This window comes from Schistocerca piceifrons, unplaced genomic scaffold (assembly GCF_021461385.2).
Source record: "Schistocerca piceifrons isolate TAMUIC-IGC-003096 unplaced genomic scaffold, iqSchPice1.1 HiC_scaffold_1718, whole genome shotgun sequence".
Taxonomy (NCBI): domain Eukaryota; kingdom Metazoa; phylum Arthropoda; class Insecta; order Orthoptera; family Acrididae; genus Schistocerca; species Schistocerca piceifrons.
The window spans coordinates 2,010,735-2,035,576 of NW_025727588.1; positions in this window are offsets into that span (position 1 = coordinate 2,010,735).

The following is a 24,842-nucleotide window of genomic DNA, read 5'->3' on the forward strand; positions in this document are numbered from 1 at the left end:
GACCTTCTTATTGACGATAAAACACAGAAATTGCATCAGTATTAAATACAAAAGGCACAATGCTGACCTAAGTACAAGAAGACTGACTCTCCCACAGACTATGATTTCAACACTTCCTGTGAGACCAGTTTTAGATTCCAATGCTTCACTATATAATTACTGTATCCCTTGGACCTTCTTATTGGCGATGGAACACTAAAATTGCATCGGAATTAAATACAAAAGGCATAATTCCGACTCAAGTACAAGAAGACTGGCTCTTCTTACTGTCTATGTTTTGAAACTTTCCGATGAGACCGGTTTTAGATCCAGATGCTTCACTTCAGGATTACTGCATCCCTCTGACCTTCTTATTGACGATGAAACACAGAAATTGCATCGGAATTAAATACAAAAGGTACAATGCCGACTTACGTACAAGAAAACTAACTCTTCTTACTGTCTATGATTTGAACCATTCCTGTGACACTATTTATAGATACCGATGCTTCACTTCAGGTTTACTGTATCCCTCGGACCTCCTTATTGACGATTAAACAAAGAAATTGTATCGGAATTAAATACAAAAGGCACAATGCCGACATAAGTACAAGAAAACTGACTCTTCTTACCGTCTATGTTTGAAACCTTCATGTGACACTAGTTATAGATTCCAATGCTTCTCTTCAGGTTTACTGTATCCCTCTGACCTACTTATTGACGGTGAAACACAGAAATTGCAACGGAATTAAATACATGAGGCACAATGCCGACTTAAGTACAAGAAAACTGACTCTTCTTACTGTCTATGATTTGAACCATTCCTGTGACACCAGTTACACATTCCGATGCTTCACTTCAGGTTTACTGTATCCCTCTGACATTCTTATTGACGATGAAACACAGAAATTGCATCGGAATTAAATAGAAAAGGCACAATGCCGACTTAAGTACATGATAACTGATTCTTCTTATTATCTATGTGTTGAACCATTCCTGTGACACTAGTTATAGATTCCGATGCTTCACTTAGGGGTTTACTGTATCCCTCTGACCTCCTTATTGACGATGAAACACAGAAATTGCATTGGAATTAAATACAAAAGGCACAATGCCGACTTAAGTACAAGAAAACTGACTGTTCTTACTGTCTATGTTTTGAACCATTCATTTGACACTAGTTATAGATTCCGATGCTTCACTTCAGGTTTACTGTATCCCTTGGACCTTCTTATTGACGATGAAACACAGAAATTGCATCGGAATTAAATACAAGAGGCACAATGCCGACTTAAGTACAAGAAAACTGACTCTTCTTACTGCGTATGTTTTGAACCATTCCCGTGACACCAGTTATAGATTCCGATGCTTCACTTCAGGTATACTATATCTCTCTGACCATATTATTGACAATGAAACACAGAAATTACATCGGAATTAAATCCAAAGGCACAATGCCGACTCAAGTACGAGAAGACTGGCTCTTCTTACTGTCTATGTTCTGAAACTTTCCTGTGAGACCGGTTTAAGATTCCGATGCTTCACTGTATCCCTTTAATCTTCTTATTGACGACGAAACACAGAAATTGCATCGGAATCAAATACAAAAGGCACAATGCAGACTTAAGAACAAGAATACTGTCTCTTCTTACTGTCTATGTTTTGAACCATTCCTGACACACTAGTTACACATTCCGATGCTTTACTTCAGGTTTACTGTATCCCTCTGACCTTCTTATTGACGATGAAACACAGAAATTGCAGCGGAATTAAATACAAAAGTAAAATGCCGACTAAAGTACAAGAAAACTGACTCTTGTTACAATCTTTGTTTTGAGCCATTCCTGTGACACTAGTTATAGATTCCGATGCTTCACATCAGGTATACTGTATCGCTCTGACCTTCTTATTGACAAAGAAACACAGAAATTGCTTCGGAATTAAATACAAAAGGCACAATGCCGAATTAAGTACAAGAGAACTGAATCTTTTTACTGTCTATGTTTTGACCATTCCTGTGACACTAGTTATAGATTCCGATGCTTCACTTCAGGTTTACTGTATCCCTCTGACCTTCTCATTGACGATGAAACACATAAATTGCATGGGAATTAAAAACAAAAGGCACAATACCGACTGAAGTACAAGAAGACTGACCCTTCTTACTGACTATGTTTTGAACTATTCCTGTGACACTAGTTATAGATTCCGATGCTTCAATTTAGGTTTACTGTATCCCTCTGACCTTCTTATTGACGATGAAACACAGAAATTGCATCGGAATTAAATACAAAAGGCACAATGCCGAATCAAGGGCAAGAAGACTGGCTCTTCCTACTGTCAATGTTTTGAACCAATCCTGTGACACTAGTTATAGATTCCGATGCTTCACTTCATGTTTACTGTATCCCTCTGACGTTCTTATTGACGATGAAACACAGAAAATGAATCAGAATTAAATAGAAAAGGCACAATGCTGATTTAAGTACAAGAAAACTAACTCTTCTTACTGTCTATGTTGTGAACCTTTCCTGTGAGACCAGTTTTAGGGTCCGATGCTTCACTTCAGGTTTACTGTATCCCTTGCACCTTCTTATTGACGATGAAACACAGAAATTGCATAGGAATCAAATACAAAAGGCACAAATCCGACTTAAGTACAAGAAGATTGACTCTCCTTACTGACTATGATTTGAACATTTCCAGTGAGACAAGTTTAGAGATTCTGATGCTTCACTAAATGTTTACTGTATCCCTTGGACCTTCTTATTGACGATGAAACACAGAAATTGCATCGGAATTAAATACAAAAGGCACAACGCCGACTTAAGTACAAGAAGACTGACTCTTCTTACTGACTATCTTTTGAACATTTCCTGTTATACCAGTTTTAGATTCCGCTGCTTCACTATATGTTTACTGTATCCCTTGGACCTTCTTACTGACGATTAAACACAGAAACTGCATCGGAATTAAATACAAAAGGCACAATGCCGACTTAAGTACAAGAAAACTGTTTCTTCTTACTGTCAATGTTTTGAACCAATCCTGTGACACTAGTTACAGATTCCGATGCTTCACTTCCGGTTTACTGTATCCCTCTGACCTTCTAATTGACGATGAAACACAGAAATTGCATCGGAATTAAATACAAGAGGCACAATGCCGACTTAAGTAGAAGAAAACTGACTCTTCTTAGTGTCTATGTATTGAAAAATTCCTGTGACACTAGTTATTGATTCCGATGCTTCACTTCAGATTTACTGTATCCCTCTGATCTTCTAATTGACGATGAAACACAGAAATTGCATCGGAATTAAATACAAAAGGCACAATGCCGACTTAAGTACAATAAAACTGACTGTTCTTACTGTCTATGTTTTGAACTATTCATGTGACACTAGTGTAGATTCCGATGCTTCACTTCTGGTTCACTGTTTCCCTCTGACCTTCTTATTTACGATGAAACACAGAAATTGCATCGGAATTAAATACAAGAGGCACAATGCAAACTTAAGTACAAGAAACCTGATCTTCTTACTTACTATGTTTTGAACCATTCCTGTGACACTAGTTATAGATTCCGATGCTTCACTTCAGGTTCACTGTATCCCTCTGACCTACTTACTGACGATGAAACACAGAAATTGCATCGGAATGAAATACAAAAGGCACACTGCCGACTAAACTGGAAGAAAACAGACTCTTCTTAATGTATATGTTTTGAACCATTCCTGTGACACTAGTTATAGATTCCGATACTTCACTTCAGGTTATTGTATCACTCTGACCATCTTATTGACGATGAACACAGAAATTGCATCTGAATTAAATACAAGTACAAGAAAACTGACACTTCTTACTGTCTATGTTTTGAACCATTCCTGTGACACTAGTTATTGATTCCGATTCTTCACTTTAGTTTTACTGTATCGCTGTGACCTTCTTATTGACGATGAAACACAGAAATTGCATCGGAATTAAATACAAAAGGCACAATGCCGACTTAAGTACAAGATGACTGACCATTATTACTGTCTTTGCTTTGATCCATTCTTGTGACACTAGTTATAGATTCCGATGCTTCACTTCAGGTTCACTGTATCGCTCTGACCTTCTTATTGACAATGAAACACTGAAATTCCATCGGAATTAAATACAAAAGCACAATGCCGACTTAAGTACAAGAAGACTGACTCTCCTTACTGACTATGTTTGAACATTCCCTGTGAGACCAGTTTTAGATTCTGTTGCTTCACTATATGTTTACTGTATCCCTTGGACCTTCATATTGACGATGAAACACAGAAATTGCATAAGAATTAAATACAAAAGGCACAACGCCGTCATAAGTACAAGAAGACTGACTCTTCTTACTGACTACCTTTTGAACATTTCCTGTTATACCAGTTTTAGATTCCGATGCTTCACTATATGTTTACTGTCTCTTGGACCTTCTTACTGACGATTAAACACAGAAATTGCATCGGAATTAAATACAAAAGGCACAATGCTTACTTAAGTACAAGAAGACTGACTCTTCTTACTGACTATCTTTTGAACATTTCCTGTGAGACCAGTTTTAGATTCCGATGCTTCACTATATGTTTACTGTATCCCTTGGACCTTCTTATTCACGATGAAACACAGAAATTAAATCGGAATTAAATACAAAAGGCACAATGCCGAATCATGTACGAGGAGACTGGCTCTTCTTACAGTCTATGTTTTGAAACTTTCCTGTGAGACCGGTTTTAGATTCCGATGCTTCACTATATGTTTACTGTATCCCTTGGACCTTCTTATTGTCGATGACACACAGAAATTGCATCAGAATTAAATACAAATGGCACAATGCCGAGTTAAGTACAAGATATCTGACTCTTCTTACTGTCTATGCTTTGAACCATTCCTGTGACACTAGTTATCGATTCCGATGCTTCACTTCAGGCATACTGTATCGCTATGACCTTCTTATTGACGATGAAACACGGAAATTGCTTCGGAATTAAATACAAAAGGCACAATGCCGAATTAAGTACAAGAAGACTGACTCTTCTTACTGACTATCTTTTGAACATTTCCTGTGAGACCAGTTATAGATTCCGATGCTTCACTATATGTTTACTGTATCCCTTGGACCTTCTTATCGATGTTGAATCACAGAAATTGCATCAGAATTACATACAAAAGGCACAATGCTGACTTAAGAACAAGAAGACTGAGTCTTCCCACTGACTATGATTTCAACATTTCCTGTGAGAACAGTGTTAGATTCCGATGCTTCACTATATGTTTACTGTATCTCTTGGACCTTCTTATTGACGATGGAACACAGAAATTGCATCGGAATTAAATAGAAAAGGCACAATGCGGACTTAAGTACAAGAAAACTGACTCTTCTTACTGCGTATGTTTTGAAACACTCCTGTGACACTAGTTATAGATTCCGATGCTTCACTTCTAGTATACTACATCTCCCTGACCTTCTTATTCACGATGAAACACAGAAATTAAATCGAAAATAAATACAAAAGGCACAATGCCGACTCAAGTACAAGAAGACTGGCTCTTCTTACTGTCTATGATTTGAAACTTTCCTGTGAGACCGGTTGTAGATTCCGATGCTTCACTTCAGGTTTACTGTATCCCTTGGATTATCTTATTGACGACGAAACAAAGAAATTGCATCGGAATTAAATAGAAAAGGCACAATGCCGACTTAAGTACAAGAAAACTGACTGTTCCTACTGTCTATGTTTTTAACCATTCCTGTGACACTAGTTATAGATTCCGATGCTTCACTTCAGGTTTACTGTATCCCTCCGACCTTCTTATTGACGATGGAACACAGAAATTGCATGGGAATTAAATACAAAAGGCACAATGCCGACTTAAGTACAAGAAGACTGACTCTTCTTACTGTCTATGTATTGAACTATTCCTGTGACACTAGTTATAGATTCCGATATTTCACTTCAGGTTTGCTGTATCCGTCTGACCATCTTATTGGCGATGAAACACAGAAATAGCATCTTAATTAAATACAAAAGGCACAATGCCGAATCAAGAACAAGAAGACTGGCTCTTCCTACTGTCTATGTTTTGAACCATTCCTGTGACACTAGTTATAGATTCCGATGCTTCACTTCGGGTGTACTGTATCCCTCTGACCGTCTTATTGACGATGAAACACAGAAATTGCATCGGAATTAAATACATAGGCACAATGCCGACTCAAGTACAAGAAGACTGGCTCTTCTTACTGTCTATGTTTGAACCATTCCTGTGACACTAGTTATAGATTCCGATGCTTCACTTCAGGTTTACTGCATCCCTCTGACCTTGTTATTGACGATGAAACACAGAAATTGCATCGGAATTAAATAGAAAAGGCACAATGCCGACTTAAGTACAAGAAAACTGACTCTTCTTACTGTCTATGCTTTGAAGCATTCCGGTGACACTAGTTATAGATTCCGATGCTTCAGTTCAGGTTTACTGTGTCACTCTGATCTTCTTATTCACGAAGAAACACAGAAATTGCATCGGAATTAAATACAAAAGCACAATGGCGACTTAAGTACAAGAGAACTGACTCTTCCTACTGTCTATGTTTTGAACCATTCCTGTGACACTAGTAATAGATTCCGATGCTACACTTCTGGTTTACTGGATCCCTCTGACCTTCTTACTGACGATGAAACACAGAAATTGCATCGGAATTAAATACAAAAGCACAATGCCGACTTAGGTACATGAGAACTGACTCTTCTTACTGTCTATGTTTTGAACCATTTCTGTGACACTAGTTACAGATTCCGATGCTGCACTTCAGGTTTACAGTATCCCACTGACCTTCTTATTGATGACGAAACACACAAATTGCATCGGAATTAAATATAAAATGCACAATGCCAACTCAAGTACAAGAAGACTGGCTCTTCTTATTGTCTGTGTTTTGAACCATTCCTGTGACACTAGTTATAGATTCCGATGCTTCACTTCGGGTTTACTGTATCCCTCTGACCGTCTTATTGAAGATGAAACACAGTAATTGCATCGGAATTAAATACATAGGCACAATGCCGACTCAAGTACAAGAAGACTGGCTCTTCTTACTATCTATGTTTGAACCATTTCTGTGACACTAGTTATAGATTCCGATGCCTCACTTCAGGTTTACTGCATCCCTCGGACCTTGTTATTGACGATGATACACAGAAATTGCATCGGAATTAAATACAAAAGGCACAATGCCGACTTAAGTACAAGAAAACTGACTCTTCTTATTGTCTATGTTTTGAAGCATTCCCGTGACGCTAGTTATAGATTCCGATGCTACACTTCAGGTTTACTGTGTCACGCTGACCTTGAAACACAGAAATTGCATCGGAATTAAATACAAAAGCAAAATGCCGACTTAAGTACAAGAGAACTGACTCTTCCTACTGTCTATGTTTTGAACCATTCCTGTGACACTAGTAATAGATTCCGATGCTACACGTCTGGTTTACTGGATCCCTCTGACCTTCTTATTGACGATGAAACACAGAAATTGCATCGGAATTAAATACAAAAGCACAATGCCGACTTAAGTACATGAGTACTGACCTTTCTTACTGTCTATGTTTTGAACCATTTCTGTGACACTAGTTACAGATTCCGATGCTTCACTTCATGTTTACTGTATCCCACTGACATTCTTATTGATGACGAAACACAGAAATTGCACCGGAATTAAATACAAAATGCACAATGCCAACTCAAGTACAAGGAGACTGGCTCTTCTTATTGTCTGTCTTTTGAACCATTCCTGTGACACTAGTTATAGATTCCGATGCTTCACTTCAGGTTTACTGCATCCCTCTGACCTTATTATTGACGATGAAACACAGAAATCGCATCGGAATTAAATAGAAAAGGCACAATGCCGATTAAGAACATTAAAACTGTTTCTTCTGACTGTCTATGTTTTGAACCACTTCTGTAACACTAGTTATAGATTCCGATGCTTCACTTCTGGTTTACTGTATCCCTCTGACCTTCTTATTGGTCAGGAAACACAGATATTGCATCGGAATTGATTACAAAAGGCACAATGCCGACTTAAGTACAAGAAAACTGACTATTCTTACTGTCTATGTTTTGAACCATTCATGTGACACTAGTTATAAATTCCGATGCTTCACTTCAGGTTTACTGTATCCCTCTGACCTTCATATTGACGATGAAACACAGAAATTGCATCGGAATTAAATACAAAAGGCACAATGCCGACTCAAGTACAAGAGGACTGGCTCTTCTTACTGTCTATGCTTTGAAACTTTCCTGTGAGACCGGTTTTAAATTCCGATGCTTCACTTCAGGTTTACTGTATCCCTCTGACCTTCTTATTGACGATGAAACACAGAAATTGCATCGGAATTAAATACAAAAGGTACAATGCCGAATGAAGTACAAGAAAACTGACTCCTCTTACTGTCTATGTTTTCAACCATTCATGTGACACTAGTTATAGATTCCGATGTTTCACGTCGGGTTTACTGTATCTATCTGCCCTTCTTATTGACGATGAAACATAGAAATTGCATCGGAATTAATTACAAGAGGCACAATGCCGACTTACGTACAAGAAAACTGACTCTTCTTACTTTCTATGTTTTGAACCGTTCCTGTGACACTAGTTGCAGATTCCGATGCTACACTTCAGGTTGACTGTATCACTCTGACCTTCTTATTGACGATGAAACACAGAAATTGCATCGGAATTAAATAGAAAAGCACAATGCCGACTTAAGTACAAGAGAACTGACACTTTTTACTGTCTGTGTTTTGAACCACTCCTGTGACACTAGTTATAGATTACGATGCTTCACTTCACGTTTACTGTATCCCACTGACCTTCTTATTGATGATGAAACACAGAAATTGCATCGGAATGAAATACAAAATGCATAACGCCATCTCAAGTACTGGAAAACTGGTTCTTCTTACTGTCTGTGTTTTGAACCGTTCCTGTGACACTAGTAATAGATTCCGATGCCTCACCTCAGGTTTACTGTATCCCTCTGAACTTCTTATTGACGATGAAACCCAGAATTTGCTTAGGAATTAAATAGAAAAGGCACAATGCCGATTAAGTAAATGAAAACTGATTCTTATTACTATCTATGTTTTGAACCATTCATGTGACACTAGTTATAGATTCCGATGCTTCACTTCAGGTTTACTGTATCCCTCTGAACTTCTTATTGACGATGAAACACAGAAATTGCATCGGAATTAAATACAAAAAGCACAATGCAGACTGAAGTACAAGAAGACTGGCTCTTCTTACTGTCTATGTTTTGAAACTTTCCTGTGAGACCGGTTTTAGATTCCGATGCTTCACTTCAGGTTTACTGTATCCCTCTGACCTTCTTATTGACGATGAAAATCAGAAATTGCATCGGAATTAAATACAAAACGTACAATGCCGACTTAAGTACAAGAAAACTGACTCTTCTTAATGTCTATGTTTTGAACCATTCAAGTGACACTAGTTATAGATTCCGATGCTTCACTTCAGGTTTACTGTATCCCTCTGACCTTCTTATTGACGATGAAACACAGAAATTGCATCGGAATTAAATATAAGAGGCACAATGCTGACAGAAGTACAAGAAAACTGACTCTTCTTACTGTCTATGTTTTGAACCATTCCTGTGACACTAGTTATAGATTTCGATGCTTCACTTCAGGTTTACTGTATACCTTTGACCTCCTATTGACGATGAAACACAGAATTTGCATCGGAATTAAATACAAAAGGCACAATGCCGACTTAAGTACAAGAAAACTGACTCTACTTACTGTCTATGTTTGAACCATTCATGTGACACTAGATATAGATTCCGATGCTTCACTTCAGGTATACTGTATCCCTCTGACCTTCTTATTGACGATGAAACACAGAAATTGCATCGAAATTAAATACAAAAGGCACAATGCTGATTTAAATACAAGAAAACTGACTCTTCTTACTGTCTATGTGTTGAACCATTCATGTGACACTAATTATAAATTCCGATGCTTCACTTTAGGTTTACTGTATCCCTCTGACCTTCTTATTGACGATGAAACACAGAAATTAAATCGGAATTACATACAAAAGGCACAATGCCGAACTAAGTACAGGAAAACTGACTCTTCTTACTTTCTATGATTTGAACCATTCCTGTGACACTAGTTATAAATTCCGATGCTTCACTTCAGGTTTACTGTATTCCTCTGACCTTCTTATTGACGATGAAACACAGAAATTGCATCGGAATTAAATACAAAAGGCACAATGCCGAACTAAGTACAGGAAAACTGACTCTTCTTACTGTCTATGATTTGAACCATTCCTGTGACACTAGTTATAGATTCCGATGCTTCACTTCAGGTTAACTGTAATCCTCTGACCTTCTTATTGACGATGAAACACAGAAATTGCATCGGAGTTAAATACAAAAGGCATAATGCCGACTTTAGTACAAGAAAACTGACTCTTCTTACTGTCTATGGTTTGAACCATTAGTGTGACACTAGTTATAGATTCCGATGCTTCACTTCAGGTTCACTGTATCCCTCTGACCTTCTTATTGACGATGAAACACTGAAATTGCGTCGGAATTAAATACAAAAGGCACAATGCCGACTTAAGTACAAGAAAACAGACTCTTCTTACTGTCTATTTTTGAACCATTCCTGTGACACTAGTTATAGATTCCGGTGCTTCACTTCAGGTTTACCGAATGCCTCTGACCTTCTTATTGACGATGAACCACAGAAATTGCATCGGAATTAAATACAAAAGGCACAATGAGCACTTAAGTACAAGAAAACTGACTCTTTTTACTGTCTATGTTTTGAACCTTTCCTGTGACACTAGATTTAGATTCCGATGCTTTACTTCAGGTTTACTGTATCCCTCTGACCTTCGTATTGACGATGAAACACAGAAATTGCATCGGAACTAAATACAAAAAGCACAATGCCGACTTTAGTACAAGAAAACTTACTCTTCTTACTGTCTATGGTTGAAACATTCCTGTGACACTAGTTATAGATTCCGATGCTTCACTTCCGTATTACTGTATCCCGCTGACCATCTTATTGACGATGAAACACAGAAATTGCATCAGAATTAAATACAAAAGGCACAATGCAGACTTAAGTACAAGAAAACTGACTCTTCTTACTGTCTATGTTTAGAACCATTCCTGTGACACTAGTTATAGATTCCGATCCTTCACTTTAGGTTTACTGTATACCTCTGACCTTCTTACTGACGATGAAACACAGAAATTGCATCGGAATTAAATACTAAAAGGCACAATGCCGACTTAAGTACAAGAAAACTGACTCTTCTTACTGCCTATGCTTTGAACCATACCTATGACACTAGTTATAGATTCCGATGCTTCACCTCAGGTTTACTGTATACTTCTGACCTTCTTATTGACGATGAAACACAGAAATTGCATCAGAATGCAATACAAAAGGCACAATGCTGACTTAAGTACAAGAAAACTGACTCTTCTTACTGTCTATGTTTTGAACCATTCCAGTGACACTAGTTATAGATTCCGTTGCTTCACTTCAGGTTTACTGTATCCCTCTGACATTCTTTTTGACGATGAAACACAGAAATTGCATCGGAATTAAGTAGGAAAGGCACAATGCTGACAAAGGTAAAAGAAAACTGACTCTTCTTACTGTCTATGTTTTGAACCATTCATGTGACTCTAGTTATAGATTACGATGCTTCACTGCAGGTTTACTGTATCCCTCTGACCTTCTTATTGACGATGAAACACAGAAATTGCATCGGAATTAAATATAAGAGGCACAATGCTGACAGAAGTACAAGAAAACTGACTCTTCTTACTGTCTATGTTTTGAACCATTCCTGTGACACTAGTTATAGATTTCGATGCTTCACTTCAGGTTTACTGTATACCTTTGACCACCTATTGACGATGAAACACAGAATTTGCATCGGAATTAAATACAAAAGGCACAATGCCGACTTAAGTACAAGAAAACTGACTCTACTTACTGTCTATGTTTGAACCATTCATGTGACACTAGATATAGATTCCGATGCTTCACTTCAGGTATACTGTATCCCTCTGACCTTCTTATTGACGATGAAACACAGAAATTGCATCGAAATTAAATACAAAAGGCACAATGCTGATTTAAATACAAGAAAACTGACTCTTCTTACTGTCTATGTGTTGAACCATTCATGTGACACTAATTATAAATTCCGATGCTTCACTTCAGGTTTACTGTATCCCTCTGACCTTCTTATTGACGATGAAACACAGAAATTAAATCGGAATTACATACAAAAGGCACAATGCCGAACTAAGTACAGGAAAACTGACTCTTCTTACTTTCTATGATTTGAACCATTCCTGTGACACTAGTTATAAATTCCGATGCTTCACTTCAGGTTTACTGTATTCCTCTGACCTTCTTATTGACGATGAAACACAGAAATTGCATCGGAATTAAATACAAAAGGCACAATGCCGAACTAAGTACAGGAAAACTGACTCTTCTTACTGTCTATGATTTGAACCATTCCTGTGACACTAGTTATAGATTCCGATGCTTCACTTCAGGTTAACTGTAATCCTCTGACCTTCTTATTGACGATGAAACACAGAAATTGCATCGGAGTTAAATACAAAAGGCATAATGCCGACTTTAGTACAAGAAAACTGACTCTTTTTACTGTCTATGGTTTGAACCATTAGTGTGACACTAGTTATAGATTCCGATGCTTCACTTCAGGTTCACTGTATCCCTCTGACCTTCTTATTGACGATGAAACACAGAAATTGCATCGGAATTAAATACAAAAGGCATAATGCCGACTTTAGTACAAGAAAACTGACTCTTCTTACTGTCTATGGTTTGAACCATTAGTGTGACACTAGTTATAGATTCCGATGCTTCACTTCAGGTTTACTGTATGCCTCTGACCTTCTTATTGACGATGAACCACAGAAATTGCATCGGAATTAAATACAAAAGGCACAATGAGCACTTAAGTACAAGAAAACTGACTCTTTTTACTGTCTATGTTTTGAACCTTTCCTGTGACACTAGATTTAGATTCCGATGCTTTACTTCAGGTTTACTGTATCCCTCTGACCTTCGTATTGACGATGAAACACAGAAATTGCATCGGAACTAAATACAAAAAGCACAATGCCGACTTTAGTACAAGAAAACTTACTCTTCTTACTCTCTATGGTTGAAACATTCCTGTGACACTAGTTATAGATTCCGATGCTTCACTTCCGTATTACTGTATCCCGCTGACCATCTTATTGACGACGAAACATAGAAATAGCATCGGAATAAAATGAAAAAGGCACAATGAACACTTAAGTACAAGAAAACTGACTCTTCTTACTGTCTATGTTTTGAACCTTTCCTGTGACACTAGTTATAGATTCCGATGCTTTACTTCAGATTTACTGTATCCCTCTGACCTTCGTATTGACGATGAAACACAGAAATTGCATCAGAATTAAATACAAAAGGCACAATGCCGACTTAAGTACAAGAAAACTTACTCTTCTTACCGTCTGTGTTTGAACCATTCCTGTGACACTAGTTATAGATTCCGATGCTTCACTTCCGGATTACTGTATCCCGCTGACCATCTTATTGACGATGAAACACAGAAATAGCATCGGAATAAAATAAAAAAGGCACAACGGCGACTTAAGTACAAGAAAACTGACTCTTCTTACTGTCTATGTTTTGAACCATTCATGTGACAGTAGTTATAGATTCCGATGTTTCACTTCAGGTTTACTGTATCCCTCTGACCTTCTTATTGACGATGATACACAGAAGTTGCATCGGAATTAAATACAAAAGGCACAATGCCGACTTAAGTACAAGAAAACTGACTCCTCTTACTGTCTATGTTTTGAACCATTCCTGTGACACCAGTTATAGATTCCGATGCCTCACTTCATGTTTACTGTATCCCTCTGACCTTCGTATTGACGATGAAACACAGAAATTGCATCGGAATTAAATACAAAAGGCACAATGCCGACTTAAGTACAAGAAAACTTACTCTTCTTACCGTCTATGTTTGAACCATTCCTGTGACACTAGTTATAGATTCTGATGCTTCACTTCAGGTTTACTGTATCCCTCTGACCTTCTTATTGACGATGAAACACAGAAATTGCATCGAAATTAAATACAAAAGGCACAGTGCTGATTTAAATACAGGAAAACTGACTCTTCATACTGTCTATGATTTGAACCATTCATGTGACACTAATTATAGATTCCGATGCTTCACTTCAGGTTTAATGTATCCCTCTGACCTTTATATTGACGATGAAACACAGAAATTGCATCGGAATTAAATACAAAATTCACAATGCCGACTTAAGTACAAGAAAACTGACTCTTCCTACTGTCTATGTTTTACCCATTCCTGTGACACTAGTTATAGATTCCGATGCTTCACTTCAGGTTTTTCTGTATTCCACTGACCTTCTTATTGACGATGAAACACTGAAATTGCATCGAAATTGAATACAAAATGCACAATGCCGACCTATGTACAAGAAAACTGACTCTTCTTACTGTCTATGTTTTGAACCATTCATGTGACACTAATTATAGATTCCGATGCTTCACCTCAGGTTTACTGTACCCCTCTGACCTTCTTATTGGCGATGAAACACAAAAATTGCATCGGAATTACATACAAAAGGCAGAATGCCGAATTAAGTACAAGAAAACTGACTCTTCTTACTGTCTATGATTTGAACCATTCCTGTGAGACTAGTTATAGATTCCGATGCTTCACTTCAGGTTCACTGTATTCCTCTGACCTTCTTATTGACGATGAAACACAGAAATAGCATCGAAATTAAATACAAAAGGCACAATGCCGACCTATGTACAAGAAAACTGACTCTTCTTACTGTCTATGGTTTGAACCATTCCTGTGACACTAGTTATAGATTCCGATGCTTCACTTCAGGATCACTGTATACCTCTGACCTTCTTATTGACGATGAAACACAGAAATTGCATCGGAATTAAATACAAAAGGCACAACGCCGACTTAAGTACAAGAAGAATGACTCTTCTTACTGACTATCTTTTGAACATTTCCTGTTATACCAGTTTTAGATTCCGCTGCTTCACTATATGTTTACTGTATCCCTTGGACCTTCTTACTGACGATTAAACACAGAAACTGCATCGGAATTAAATACAAAAGGCACAATGCCGACTTAAGTACAAGAAAACTGTGTCTTCTTGCTGTCAATGTTTGAACCAATCCTGTGACACTAGTTACAGATTCCGATGCTTCACTTCCGGTTTACTGTATCCCTCTGACCTTCTAATTGACGATGAAACACAGAAATTGCATCGGAATTAAATACAAGAGGCACAATGCCGAGTTAAGTAGAAGAAAACTGACTCTTCTTAGTGTCTATGTTTTGAAAAATTCCTGTGACACTAGTTATTGATTCCGATGCTTCACTTCAGATTTACTGTATCCCTCTGATCTTCTAATTGACGATGAAACACAGAAATTGCATCGGAATTAAATACAAAAGGCACAATTCCGACTTAAGTACAATAAAACTGACTTTTCTTACTGTCTATGTTTTGAACTATTCATGTGACACTAGTGTAGATTCCGATGCTTCACTTCTGGTTTACTGTTTCCCTCTGACCTTCTTATTGACGATGAAACACAGAAATTCCATCGAAATTAAATACAAAAGGCACAATGCTGATTTAAATACAGGAAAACTGACTCTTCTTACTGTGTATGATTTGAACGATTCATGTGACACTAATTATAGATTCCGATGCTTCACTTCAGGTTTACTGTATCCCTCTGACCTTCTTATTGACGATGAAACACAGAAATTGCATCGGAATTAAATACAAAAGGCACAATGCCGACTTAAGTACAAGAAAACTGACTCTTCTTACTGTCTATGTTTTGAACCATTCCTGTGACACTAGTTATAGATTCCGATGCTTCACTTCAGGTTTACTGTATTCCTCTGACGTCCTATTGACGATGAAACACAGAATTTGCTTCGGAATTAAATACAAAAGGCACAATGCCGATTTAAGTACCAGAAAACTGACTCTTTTTACTGTCTATGGCTTTGAACCATTCCTGTGACACTAGTTATAGATTCCGATGCTTCACCTCAGGTTTACAGTATCCCTCTGACCTTCTTATTGACGATGAAACACAGAAATTGCATCGTAATTAAATACAAAAGGCACAATGCACATTTAAATACAATAAAACTGACTCTTCTTACTGTCTATGTTTTGAACCATTCATGTGACACTAATTATAGATTCCGATGCTTCGCTTCAGGTTTACTGTACCCCTCTGACCTCCTTATTGGCGATGAAACACAGAAATTGCAACGGAATTACATACAAAAGGCACAATGCCGAATTAAGCACAAGAAAACTGACTCTTCTTTCTGTCTATGTTTTGAACCATTCCTGTGACACTAGTTATAGATTCCGATGCTTCACTTCAGGTTTACTGTATTCCTCTGACCTTCTTATTGACGATGAAACACAGAAATTGCATCGAAATGAAATACAAAAGGCACAATGCCGACCTAAGTGCAAGAAAACTGACTCTTCTTACTGTCTATGGTTTGAACCATTCCTGTGACACTAGTTATAGATTCCGATGCTTCACTTCAGGTTCACTGTATCCCTCTGACCTTCTTATTGACGATGAAACACAGATATAGAATCGGAATTAAATACAAAAGGCACAATGCCGACTTAAGTACAAGAAAACTGACTCTTCTTACTGTCTATGTTTGAACCATTCCTGTGACACTAGTTATAGATTCTGATGCTTCACTTCCGGTTTACTGTATCCCTCTGACCATCTTATTGACGATGAAACACAGAAATAGCATCGGAATAAAATTAAAAAGGCACAAAGCCGACTTAAGTACAAGAAAACTGACTCTTCTTACTGTCTATGTTGTGAACCATTCATGTGACACTAGTTGTAGATTCCGATGCTTCACTTCAGGTTTACTGTATCCCTCTGACCTTCTTATTGACGATGAAACACAGAAATTGCATCGGAATTAAATACAAAAGGCACAATGCCGACTTAAGTACAAGAAAACTGACTCCTCTTACTGTCTATGTGTTGAACCATTCCTGTGACACCAGTTATAGATTCCGATGCTTCACTTCATGTTTACTGTATCCCTCTGACCTTCGTATTGACGATGAAACACAGATATTGCATCGGAATTAAATACAAATGGCACAATGCCGACTTAAGTACAAGAAAACTGACTCTTCTTAATGTCTATGGTTTGAACCAATCCTGTGACACTAGTTGTAGATTCCGATGCTTCACCTCAGGTTCACTGTATCCCTCAGACCTTCTTATTGACGATGAAACACTGAAATTCAATCGGAATTAAATACAAAAGGCACAATGCCGACTTAAGTACTATAAAACTGACTCTTCTTACTGTCTATGTTTTGAACCATTCCTGTGACACTAGTTATCGATTCCGATGCTTCACTTCAGGTTTACTGTATACCTCTGACCTTCTTATTGACGATGAAACACAGAAATTGCATCGAAATTAAATACAAAAGGCACAATGCTGATTTAAATGCAGGAAAACTGACTCTTCTTACTGTCTATGATTTGAACCATTCATGTGACACTAATTATAGATTCCGATGCTTCACTTCAGGTTTACTGTATCCCTCTGACCTTCTTATTGACGATGAAACACAGAAATTGCATCGCAATTAAATTCAAAAGGCACAATGCCGACTTAAGTACAAGTAAACTGACTGTTCCTACTGTCTATGTTTTAAACCATTCCTGTGACACTTGTTATAGATTCCGATGCTTCACTTCAGGTTTACTGTATTCCTCTGACCTTCTTATTGACGATGAAACACAGAAATTGCATCGGAATTAAATACAAAATGCACAATGCCGACTTAAGTACAAGAAAACTGACTCTTCTTACTGTCTATACTTTGAACCAATCCTGTGGCACTAGTTATAGATTCCGATGCTTCACTTCAGGTTCACTGTATCCCTCTGACCTTCCTAATGACCATGACACACTGAAATTCCATCGGAAAGAAATACAAAAGGCACAATGCCGACTTAAGTACAAGAAAACTGACTCTTCTTACTGTCTAAGTTTGAACCGTTCCTGTGACACTAGTTATAGATTCCGATGCTTCACTTCAGGTTTACTGTATCCCTCTGAGCATCTTATTGACGATGAAACACAGAAATAGCATCGGAATAAAATAAAAAAGGCACAAAGCCGACTTAAGTACAAGAAAACTGACTCTTCTTAATGTCTATGCTTTGAACCAATCCTGGGACACTAGTTATAGATTCCGATGCTTCACCTCAGGTTCACTGTATCCCTCTGACCTTCTTATTGACGATGAAACACTGAAATTCAATCGGAATTAAATACAAAAGGCACAATGCAGATTTAAATACAATAAAACTGACTCTTCTTACTGTCTATGTTTTGAACCATTCATGTGACACTAATTATAGATTCCGATGCTTCGCTTCAGGTTTACTGTACCCCTCTGACCTCCTTATTGGCGATGAAACACAGAAATTGCATCGGAATTACATACAAAAGGCACAATGCCGAATTAAGCACAAGAAAACTGACTCTTCTTACTGTCTATGATTTGAACCATTCCTGTGACACTAGTTATAGATTCCGATGCTTCACTTTAGGTTTACTGTATTCCTCTGACCTTGTTATTGACGATGAAACACAGAAATTGCATCGGAATTAAATACAAAAGGCACAATGCCGACTTAAGTACAAGAAAACTGACTCTTCTTACTGTCTATGTTTGAACCATTCCTGTGACATTAGTTTTAGAATCCGATGCTTCACTTCAGGTTTACTGTATCCCTCTGACCTTCTTATTGACGATGAAACACAGATATTGCATCGGAATTAAATACAAAAGGCACAATGCCGACTTAAGTACAAGAAAACTGACTCTTCTTACTGTCTATGTTTGAACCATTCCTGTGACACTAGTTATAGATTCCGATGCTTCACTTCCGGTTTACTGTATCCCTCTGACCATCTTATTGACGATGAAACACAGAAATAGCATCGGAATAAAATAAAAAAGGCACAAAGCCGACTTAAGTACAAGAAAACTGACTCTTCTTACTGTCTATGTTTTGAACCATTCCTGTGACACTAGTTATAGATTCCGATGCTTCACTTCAGGTTTACTGTATACCTTTGACCTTCTTATTGACGATGAAACACAGAATTTGCATCGGAATGAAATACAAAAGGCATAATCCCGACTTAAGTACAAGAAAACTGACTCTTCTTACTGTCTATGTTTTGAACCACTCCTGTGACACTAGTTATAGATTCCGATGCTTCACTTCAGGTTTACTGTATCCCTGTGACCTTCTTATTGACGATGAAACACAGAAATTCCATCGAAATTAAATACAAAAGGCACAATGCTGATTTAAATACAGGAAAACTGACTCTTCTTACTGTCTATGATTTGAACCATTCATGTGACACTAATTATAGATTCCGATGCTTCACTTCAGGTTTACTGTATCCCTCTGACCTTCTTATTGACGATGAAACACAGAAATTGCATCGGAATTAAATACAAAAGGCACAATGCCGACTTAAGTACAAGAAAACTGACTCTTCTTACTGTCTATGTTTTGAACCATTCCTGTGACACTAGTTATAGATTCCGATGCTTCACTTCAATTTTACTGTATTCCTCTGACGTCCTATTGACGATGAAACACAGAATTTGCTTCGGAATTAAATACAAAAGGCACAATGCCGATTTAAGTACCAGAAAACTGACTCTTCTTATTGTCTATGGCTTTGAACCATTCCTGTGACACTAGTTATAGATTCCGATGCTTCACCTCAGGTTTACTGTATCCCTCTGACCTTCTTATTGACGATGAAACACAGAAATTGCATCGTAATTAAATACAAAAGGCACAATGCAGATTTAAATACAATAAAACTGACTCTTCTTACTGTCTATGTTTTGAACCATTCATGTGACACTAATTATAGGTTCCGATGCTTCGCTTCAGGTTTACTGTACCCCTCTGACCTCCTTATTGGCGATGAAACACAGAAATTGCATCGGAATTACATACAAAAGGCACAATGCCGAATTAAGCACAAGAAAACTGACTCTTCTTACTGTCTATGATTTGAACCATTCCTGTGACACTAGTTATAGATTCCGATGCTTCACTTCAGGTTTACTGTATTCCTCTGACCTTCTTATTGACGATGAAACACAGAAATTGCATCGAAATTAAATACAAAAGGCACAATGCCGACCTAAGTGCAAGAAAACTGACTCTTCTTACTGTCTATGGTTTGAACCATTCCTGTGACACTAGTTATAGATTCTGATGCTTCACTTCAGGTTCACTGTATCCCTCTGACCTTCTTATTGACGATGAAACACAGATATTGCATCGGAATTAAATACAAAAGGCACAATGCCGACTTAAGTACAAGAAAACTGACTCTTCTTACTGTCTATGTTTGAACCATTCATGTGACACTAGTTATAGATTCCGATGCTTCACTTCCGGTTTACTGTATCCCTCTGACCATCTTATTGACGATGAAACACAGAAATAGCATCGGAATAAAATAAAAAAGGCACAAAGCCGACTTAAGTACAAGAAAACTGACTCTTCTTACTGTCTATGTTGTGAACCATTGATGTGACACTAGTTGTAGATTCCGATGCTTCACTTCAGGTTTACTGTATCCCTCTGACCTTCTTATTGACGATGAAACACAGAAATTGCATCGGAATTAAATACAAAAGGCACAATGCCGACTTAAGTACAAGAAAACTGACTCCTCTTACTGTCTATGTGTTGAACCATTCCTGTGACACCAGTTATAGATTCCGATGCTTCACTTCATGTTTACTGTATCCCTCTGACCTTCGTATTGACGATGAAACACAGATATTGCATCGGAATTAAATACAAATGGCACAATGCCGACTTAAGTACAAGAAAACTGACTCTTCTTACTGTCTATGGTTTGAACCAATCCTGTGACACTAGTTGTAGATTCCGATGCTTCACCTCAGGTTCACTGTATCCCTCAGACCTTCTTGTTGACGATGAAACACTGAAATTCAATCGGAATTAAATACAAAAGGCACAATGCCGACTTAAGTACTATAAAACTGACTCTTCTTACTGTCTATGTTTTGAACCATTCCTGTGACACTAGTTATCGATTCCGATGCTTCACTTCAGGTTTACTGTATACCTCTGACCTTCTTATTGACGATGAAACACAGAAACTGCATCGAAATTAAATACAAAAGGCACAATGCTGATTTAAATACAGGAAAACTGACTCTTCTTACTGTCTATGATTTGAACCTTTCATGTGACACTAATTATAGATTCCGATGCTTCACTTCAGGTTTACTGTATCCCTCTGACCTTCTTATTGACGATGAAACACAGAAATTGCATCGCAATTAAATTCAAAAGGCACAATGCCGACTTAAGTACAAGAAAACTGACTGTTCCTACTGTCTATGTTTTAAACCATTCCTGTGACACTTGTTATAGATTCCGATGCTTCACTTCAGGTTTACTGTATTCCTCTGACCTTCTTATTGACGATGAAACACAGAAATTGCATCGGAATTAAATACAAAATGCACAATGCCGACTTAAGTACAAGAAAACTGACTCTTCTTACTGTCTATACTTTGAACCAATCCTGTGGCACTAGTTATAGATTCCGATGCTTCACTTCAGGTTCACTGTAACCCTGTGACCTTCTTAATGACGATGACACACTGAAATTCCATCGGAAAGAAATACAAAAGGCACAATGCCGACTTAAGTACAAGAAAACTGACTCTTCTTACTGTCTAAGTTTGAACCGTTCCTGTGACACTAATTATAGATTCCGATGCTTCACTTCAGGTTTACTGTATCCCTCTGACCTTCTTAATGACGATGACACACTGAAATTCCATCGGAAAGAAATACAAAAGGCACAATGCCGACTTAAGTACAAGAAAACTGACTCTTCTTACTGTCTAAGTTTGAACCATTCATGTGACACTAATTATAGATTCCGATGCTTCGCTTCAGGTTTACTGTACCCCTCTGACCTCCTTATTGGCGATGAAACACAGAAATTGCATCGGAATTACATACAAAAGGCACAATGCCGAATTAAGCACAAGAAAACTGACTCTTCTTACTGTCTATGATTTGAACCATTCCTGTGACACTAGTTATAGATTCCGATGCTTCACTTCAGGTTTACTGTATTCCTCTGACCTTGTTATTGACGATGAAACACAGAAATTGCATCGGAATTAAATACAAAAGGCACAATGCCGACTTAAGTACAAGAAAACTGACTCTTCTTACTGTCTATGTTTGAACCATTCCTGTGACATTAGTTTTAGAATCCGATGCTTCACTTCAGGTTTACTGTATCCCTCTGACCTTCTTATTGACGATGAAACACAGATATTGCATCGGAATTAAATACAAAAGGCACAATGCCGACTTAAGTACAAGAAAACTGACTCTTCTTACTGTCTATGTTTGAACCATTCCTGTGACACTAGTTATAGATTCCGATGCTTCACTTCCGGTTTACTGTATCCCTCTGACCATCTTATTGACGATGAAACACAGAAATAGCATCGGAATAAAATAAAAAAGGCACAAAGCCGACTTAAGTACAAGATAACTGACTCTTCTTACTGTCTATGTTGTGAACCATTCATGTGACACTAGTTGTAGATTCCGATGCTTCACTTCAGGTTTACTGTATCCCTCTGACCTTCTTATTGACGATGAAACACAGAAATTGCATCGGAATTAAATACAAAAGGCACAATGCCGACTTAAGTACAAGAAAACTGACTCCTCTTACTGTCTATGTGTTGAACCATTCCTGTGACACCAGTTATAGATTCCGATGCTTCACTTCATGTTTACTGTATCCCTCTGACCTTCGTATTGACGATGAAACACAGATATTGCATCGGAATTAAATACATATGGCACAATGCCGACTTAAGTACAAGAAAACTGACTCTTCTTACTGTCTATGGTTTGAACCAATCCTGTGACACTAGTTGTAGATTCCGATGCTTCACCTCAGGTTCACTGTATCCCTCAGACCTTCTTATTGACGATGAAACACTGAAATTCAATCGGAATTAAATACAAAAGGCACAATGCCGACTTAAGTACTATAAAACTGACTCTTCTTACTGTCTATGTTTTGAACCATTCCTGTGACACTAGTTATCGATTCCGATGCTTCACTTCAGGTTTACTGTATACCTCTGACCTTCTTATTGACGATGAAACACAGAAATTGCATCGAAATTGAATACAAAAGGCACAATGCTGATTTAAATACAGGAAAACTGACTCTTCTTACTGTCTATGATTTGAACCATTCATGTGACACTAATTATAGATTCCGATGCTTCACTTCAGGTTTACTGTATCCCTCTGCCCTTCTTATTGACGATGAAACACAGAAATTGCATCGCAATTAAATTCAAAAGGCACAATGCCGACTTAAGTACAAGAAAACTGACTGTTCCTACTGTCTATGTTTTAAACCATTCCTGTGACACTTGTTATAAATTCCGATGCTTCACTTCAGGTTTACTGTATTCCTCTGACCTTCTCATTGACGATGAAACACAGAAATTGCATCGAAATTAAATACAAAATGCACAATGCCGACTTAAGTACAAGAAAACTGACTCTTCTTACTGTCTATACTTTGAACCAATCCTGTGGCACTAGTTATAGATTCCGATGCTTCACTTCAGGTTCACTGTATCCCTCTGACCTTCTTAATGACGATGACACACTGAAATTCCATCGGAAAGAAATACAAAAGGCACAATGCCGACTTAAGTACAAGAAAACTGACTCTTCTTACTGTCTAAGTTTGAACCGTTCCTGTGACACTAGTTATAGATTCCGATGCTTCACTTCAGGTTTACTGTATCCCTCTGAGCATCTTATTGACGATGAAACACAGAAATAGCATCGGAATAAAATAAAAAAGGCACAAAGCCGACTTAAGTACAAGAAAACTGACTCTTCTTAATGTCTATGCTTTGAACCAATCCTGTGACACTAGTTATAGATTCCGATGCTTCACCTCAGGTTCACTGTATCCCTCTGACCTTCTTATTGACGATGAAACACTGAAATTCAATCGGAATTAAATACAAAAGGCACAATGCAGATTTAAATACAATAAAACTGACTCTTCTTACTGTCTATGTTTTGAACCATTCATGTGACACTAATTATAGATTCCGATGCTTCGCTTCAGGTTTACTGTACCCCTCTGACCTCCTTATTGGCGATGAAACACAGAAATTGCATCGGAATTACATACAAAAGGCACAATGCCGAATTAAGCACAAGAAAACTGACTCTTCTTACTGTCTATGATTTGAACCATTCCTGTGACACTAGTTATAGATTCCGATGCTTCACTTCAGGTTTACTGTATTCCTCTGACCTTGTTATTGACGATGAAACACAGAAATTGCATCGGAATTAAATACAAAAGGCACAATGCCGACTTAAGTACAAGAAAACTGACTCTTCTTACTGTCTATGTTTGAACCATTCCTGTGACACTAGTTATAGATTCCGATGCTTCACTTCCGGTTTA